The following is a 6,918-nucleotide window of genomic DNA, read 5'->3' as shown; positions in this document are numbered from 1 at the left end:
TGGCCCATCATCAGTAATCATCCTACGAAACCAAAATGACACTGACAGGCTGCGTTTCAATTGGCTGAGATATGCTTTTCTGTCTCTCGCTCTCATTTTAGGTTTCTCTCTTCATTGCTCTCTGCATGGCATTTCTCTGGCAGGTCAACCAGTGAAATTCCTCCCCTCTTGGTCTCAGCATTCCCGCAGCCCACCTCCCTAACTGGGCAGTGTGGAGTGGCTGGTTTAGGGTAGCATGGCAGTTCCCCAAAGCTGGTCTCGAGCTACAGCTACAACTCCAGCCCACAACACATTCCTCCAGCAGCTGACCAGTCCCCCCAGCAACCAGGAGTGAGGTGAAGAGAGGAGATGAGGCTTTGTAGTGGTGCTATGTTATTGCCTAGAGATCTAAATGAGTATTATGCTGTTAAAGAAATACAAGGAACACCTTTTTGTGCACAGCTTACCCTCATCAACATTCTCATCACTTTTTTGAACAGCTCTCAGATCATCTTAAATGATCTGTTTCTTTCTACTTCTAAACAAAAGGTTCACCTTAGTGAAAAGCCTCCTCACTGGTTCACTGATGCTCAACAAGGTACTGATGTTTCTCAGCACGTTAACAGGCTGCACTCTCCTCCACATCTCCATCCTTTGCGAGGATGTGAAGGGGCTGCACATCACAGGCTATCTATCCAAAGCTACTCCTGGACAGCTCAAGCAGCAGTAGGACGGGAGCCGGACGGTCCCCTCCTCCGCTCCCTCCTACTTCTCCCCCAAGCCGAGCCAGACGCTGTGTTTACTCTCCTAATTACAGGGGAGGGGCCGGCTGACAGGCGAGCCATCACAGATTCCCCACAGGCCCAGGGCTGGGAACGCTACAGACACCCGCCGCTGTCTCCCAAATGTGAAGGCAATGTCCAACTGTCACTGGGGAGCCTTCACTGGCAAAACCCAAGAGCCCAAAGAGAGATATTAAAGACATGAGAGGAATTGGCAGAGTTGGCACTGACAGGGGGTACGCTTGAGAAGTCGAAGTGGGGGACTGGGGGCATCGCCAAAGTGTCATTCAAAACAAAGTGGGGTTTGGACAGGGCACAAATACTCATTTACTTACACACACTCACAAACACACACACACAGCTCTCGCTCTTATCAATCCAAGGCGGGAGAGTTACACACACCAGACACAAAATTCAAGTAGTAGAGCCCCCAAAATATATGTTCACACAGAAGTTCACTCCCTTTGGGCTCCTTCTGGAGCATCTGGCCAACAGCTATCGATTCTGCAAGTACACATCGCTCATTTTGGATGGTGAAGGATGATAAGCATCCACCTCGGCTCCTGCTTTGCTCCGCTTATTGTTTCTCTTCCTTTATCTGTTTGATCGTGACTTTCCAGATTAATCTCCTGAAAGGGGGGAAAGGTTCTCTATCGACATTTTATACGAGAGGGCAAAAGCAGTGAGAAAGAGCTAAATTTGGAGGCATCAGAAGTAGCCTGGAGCTGATACGTAACTTACAATTCCAAAGATGTTCTTTAGTAGGAGACCTGTCAGTATTTGACTTATCATTAAGGACCTTTATAGAATTTAAAAAGGAATATTTTTCTATGTCATAAAACATGCTTGGAGAGATTTCTGCATATTACACAACTGGCTTGCTACAAATATAAAATGCTGTAGTTGCACAGTTTTCTACTCAACTGCAATAAAATGTGCAGCCCAGTGTGCTAATGTATGACTGCGGCTTCTATAAAATATACAGCAAGTTTAATAAACTGTACCTACAGTGTGTGTGTGTGTGTGTGTGTGTGTGTGTGTGTGTGTGTGTGTGTGTGTGTGTGTGTGTGTGTGTGTGTGTGTGTGTACACTAACCCTCCTCCCAGGGAGGTATAATCCACTAGAGTGCTGTTGGGGGTCTGAGAGAATCGCTCTGGAAGCATGGTGCCTCACCCTATCACATATTCAGGTCAAATAAACAAACAAAAAAAATTGTTAAGAGAAAGGTTAAAACTGAAGAATTGTCTCTTCGCCGGCTCTGAGATCGCCTCCCCCATTCCCCGTGGGCAACACACACACCTCACCCCCAAGAGGCAAGACAAGAAAACCATTTGATAAATCATGAATAGTCACAGTTGTGCAAGTGCTGTGACCATTTCTAAAATTTATTATGGGGATTACACACAAAATCACACAATGTAACATTTCCAAATGTGTTATGAATGCTTCCCAGAATCCAATTCAAATCCTAGGTTACCAAATAAGCCTGAACAAATCCCCCACATTGAGTTCTTCCACCTTTGAAGACTTGAGAGGTCCGGTCTGCAGGGCAGGTTTTACCACGCCACGCAGACACCTCAGCAGCACACAGAGAAGAGGGCTAGGTGAAAGGAGAGGGTGGGAAAAGGAGAGCATAGTGGTGCTCTTACAGTGATGGCAACATAAATGTCTTTATTTGCATATTAACCTTGAATTAATTGCAAGTCACAAAATAAACAGAGGCGTGTCGATAAATAAAATTGGTTTAATTTTTCTCCAATGATACAAAAATAAAACATCAACTGAGCATCGTGTCAACTTCTAAAAAGAGCACAGATGCTATAAAAAGCAATGAGTGATGTGTCTTTGTGGCGAGACTGATAGTGTGAAGACGAGAGTTCATTCAGTCAGAGTTAACCTTGAGGCAGCAGAGTCCTCTCCCTCCTTGTTTGTCCTTGTCGGCTTTCCACCAGACTCGACTTTGTCTCCTCAGAGATGATCTGAAGGCGAGTGTGTGTTTAATTGCATCTGTTTTGTTTGTTGGCAAACTCCTGCGTGAAACACAACACAAACATTTATGGCAGCAATTAAAAGACATGTCATATTAATGGAAAGAACGAACTTGGCAAACACACACACACAGACACACACACACACACAGAGCCGTGCCATTATGGCGGCACAGCATTTGAATTTATGGAGAAATGTGTGGGAAAGAAAGCCCAAAATTTCCCAAGTTTAGCACCAGCTTGAAAACTGGAGCACAGACTTATTCGACAGCGTGCCCGTCTCTGAAATTATTTAAACAGAACTTTCAGCCTAAATTCAACTTATAAAACTGCACATGCTTAAGGAGATCAACGTGCCTTGTGTGCCTCCGTGTTAGCAAACTCTTCCCAAACAGACACTGAATGGGGTTCTGCCCCTTTAATCCCCGGGGAGGGGACTGGATGTGTTTTGATGACCTCTGGGGTCACTTACATGTTACATTACACAAAGGTTTAGCTCTTTTGTGATAAGGGAAGAGTGCGGGGAAAGCCCTCTGTTTAGGCATCTTGCTCACTATGCAGTTGTTGCAGCAGCAGCAGTGGTTGCATGTATCCATCAAACCTGCCAGGCTAATTAAAATACAGCTTGTGATTATCCTTCTCCAGCTCATCTTTCTCTCTTTCTTCCTCTCTCTCTGTCACCCACACACTCACAACCAAAAAAAAGAAAGAAAGGGAAAAAAAGAAAAACACACACACACACACCAAATATCTAGCTACAGTAATTACTGCCTGCATCATTGATAAACAATAGAGTTTAACCTCAATCATTACATTAACTTAACTCTTAGCTGCGATAAAAACAATTTGAAATAAAGTAGTTTAAAACTTCATTACTACATTTACATAACAATCCTATTTTTATTTCGTTTTTTTGGCAGTTGAATGATATCTGGATGGATGGTAATAGTTTTAATTCTATAAAGTAATATTTCTGTTGGTTTATACATAATAACTTTGTGTATTTAATAAAGAGGGGAGAAAAAAACTAGAGCATGTTAGCAGAAGTAATATTGAACGATAAAGGCTGACTGAAGTGTAATCAACCTTTCCTGGGGGTAAATTTGAAATCCTATGTGCAGAAGGAAAGGCTCTTCTTGACATTACAGATTATCATTTCTATATGAATGCTTTGCATGATTTTGTTCCCATTTTAAGTCTCTTTTTAAGCTGAGAATGAAATCCACCAACACATTCCTCGTATTCAGCCATGCGAATATGAAACTATAGGTGGGAAAAGAGAAGCGAAAGAGATGCGAGAAAAGCTGTTTTGATGGCAAATATGTTATTTGAAATTAAGGAAATTTACAAGCACCTTTTTTCCTCTTTTTTTTTTTTGTTTTTTTTTTAAGTGCGTTCATGTATTCTATAATGTGTTGATTATTTCTTTTCCACGCCTGGATAAAGCACAGAGCAGTGAAATAGGGGTCTGTATTGCCTGTAATTATCCAATCTTAAAAATGCGATTTTCCCCCCCCCCCTATCAAACAAGGGTCAAACATCCAGGGCCTGCGCAGTGCGTTTGAAAAGATGCATGGCTACGCATTAACTGTAGAAATCACAGATTGGAGCGGGCCTGGTGAAATCCTCACCCTCAGGTTGAGTGTAGCAGAGGCGGAGATAAAAGCAGTCGTCGTCAATTAGCCGGGAGTCAGTGGGAGCGCTGCTCGCCAGAGGCGTTTAACTCCTTCTCCTTTTAAACGTCCTTTTAAGATACAAAGTCCCCGAGGAGGGCCAAGCTTTACAGTTTAATAAATTATTTAGCAATTTAAACGGTGAGATCCAGCAGATAACAGCACAAGGCGTCATCATTTTTCACGCAGTTTGAGACCCTCTGCATGCAGCTGCCAAACATAAGGAAACATTAATAAAATATTTTTTTAAATTAAGGTTTTACTGTCAAACTGTTTTTGGTTGTTTTGTTTTTTGTTATTTGTTATTTAGGCGTGCACATTGTAACAGTCACAAGCACACCCTCGTGTGAAATAATGTGAAACCTCAAGAAAGTGCAGGACTTCATTCATACTTTGTGCGCTATGATGATTTTTGCTATGTTTTAGTAATAAAGCAAACAGCAACACAATTTTAAAAAAAATACTTATCAAACAGTTAATTATTCCACCCGTTTAAATTTGCCTCTACGTGATAAGTTAAGTGATTAATAGACTCCTTTTCGAATAGATGAGGCAGTTCCTCTTAATCTTTCAAGAATAAAAATAAAAAATAAGCACGAGTTGCAAAAGAAAGAAAGAAAGAAAGAAAGAAAGAAAGAAAGAAAGAAAGAAAGAAAGAAAGAAAGAAAGAAAGAAAGAAAGAAAGAAAGGTTACCTGAATGTGTCGCAGCTCCTGTTTCTCAAACATCTCCCAACTTTTCTCCCCTCGGCTGTGCTGTTAAAAGAAATCCAGCTTCGTGATCCACACCGCCGCTTCCCCACGATCGAAATCTGTCAACAGAGATGTCACTGAGTTTTGCAAAGTTGATAAGGTGTGCTGTGCGTCAGACTGTGTGAGCTCCAGAGGCTGAGCGAGAACCGGTACTCTCGGCAGCTGTCACTGCACCTTTGACTCCGGCCTTGCACACGAGCCACGGAGAGAGGCAAGCGACGAGTCATAAAAGCCCACGGTCTGTCTGTGTTTATAAATCTAAATCAATATTCAAATCTGTTTGAAGTGGAGCGGGTGTGTCCGTGCAAGCGCACAGTGTGTGTGTGTGTGTGTGTGTGTGTGTGTGTGTGTGTGTGTGTGTGTGTGTGTGTGTGTGTGTGTGTGTGTGTGTGTGTGTGTGTGTGTAGGTGTTACACAAAGCCTCTTAAGATGATACATTTACCAAGCCGTGACAAAAACCCTCGGCATATTATTTTGAGATGGGCACGCAGGTTCAAAATTCAAGTGACGTAGAGGAGGCTTATGTGTCCCTTGCAGCTTGTTGGTCTTCCAGTAAATATGAAATAACATCAACCCTGCACTAAGTAGCTGTTACTAGGTAAAGACAAAGGGAATAAATAAATAAATAAATAAATAAATAAATAAATAAATAAATAAATAGTTAATATTATTATTATTATTAAATCTACTAAAATGCACTTTCGGCACATGAAACAGAATTAAAAGAGGCCTACCTTCATATTCAGAAGTCTGTTTCTCTTCGAGCACATCTTCCTCCTGCAGGAACCGTTTCAAGTGCAGTCAGTGAAAAGTCGTTCCGCACGTCGCCAAACGGAGAAGCTTTTTTTGTGTGTGTAATTGCATGGCTGGCTGTACCCCGCAGGTGCGGTGGCTGCGAGTCCCCAAGTGCTCAGGTGTCTCCCCGGTGGGAACCCACCTGGAAATATTGTTTGTACATTTCGGTGCAGGGCCTGCAGCGGGCTGACGGTAGCAGACTGGCTGCTCAGTGGATGGGAGGACAGTTTTAAGGAAATAAGTCGCTCTAAATCCCCCTTTTTTACGCCGTGCTGGAATGTGAGAGGACGGTGCAGCCTTGAAGCTCCGCTTTGGTCCCCCATTTTTTTTTTTGTTGTTGTTGTTGTTTTTTAGGGTTTATTTGTTGTTGTTTTGGGGGTTTTCCTACATATTTAATTCTACTTATATTTCCCGGTCTTCTTCTGCAGATTAATCTGGTGCCTCAACAGAGATGATAAAACATTTTATAATCGACTTTTAATATTGATCGGTTGTCTGGAAGCTTTCGTGATATTATTCTATAAAACATCGGTGGTTGTATTTAAACTGGTAAAGTAAAGACGAGAGTGTGAAATTATTAACGCTTAAAAAGAGTTTCCCACTAAAATACTCGACATACATTAAACGCTCTGAGAAGTCTTTATTTTTCGGATATGTTTCGCCTCTCGCCCCCCTTTTTTATTTATAAATTATCTCTTACTTTAATGCTTCCTTTGATGTCATGAAAAAATATAATAAAATGAGAAATAAACTGACTTTTCTTTGCTTTAAACTCCTTCCACCTCTCATCATCCAACGGCGTACCGTTTATTTATTATCAGTGTGCCCTCTCTGCGGTGGGATGGGGATGTTGTCAGTCGCCCTCTCGCTGCCATTGGCTGAAGACTGTGCGTCAAAAAAAAAAGTAGCTGGAGACATTTGTTTCCCAGAAAGGAAAAAAAAACCCTCCC

General features: G+C 42.2%; 1 long non-coding RNA gene across 1 annotated transcript; it reads right to left on the bottom strand.

The window, feature by feature from the left end:
• Positions 1–2,144: 2,144 nt before the first annotated feature.
• Positions 2,145–6,824, bottom strand: LOC308389250. Its single transcript, XR_013970242.1, has 3 exons — positions 5,908–6,824; positions 5,117–5,232; positions 2,145–2,791 (listed from the first exon to the last, which is right to left on the bottom strand). It is a non-coding gene; the product is annotated as an uncharacterized lncRNA (long non-coding RNA).
• Positions 6,825–6,918: the final 94 nt, after the last annotated feature.

The sequence above is a fragment of the Rhamphochromis sp. 'chilingali' genome (genome assembly GCF_963969265.1).
Source record: "Rhamphochromis sp. 'chilingali' genome assembly, chromosome: 21".
Taxonomy (NCBI): Eukaryota; Metazoa; Chordata; class Actinopteri; order Cichliformes; family Cichlidae; genus Rhamphochromis; species Rhamphochromis sp. 'chilingali'.
Note: the sequence above shows the minus strand (reverse complement) of the source record. Positions and strands in the feature narration are given on the sequence as shown.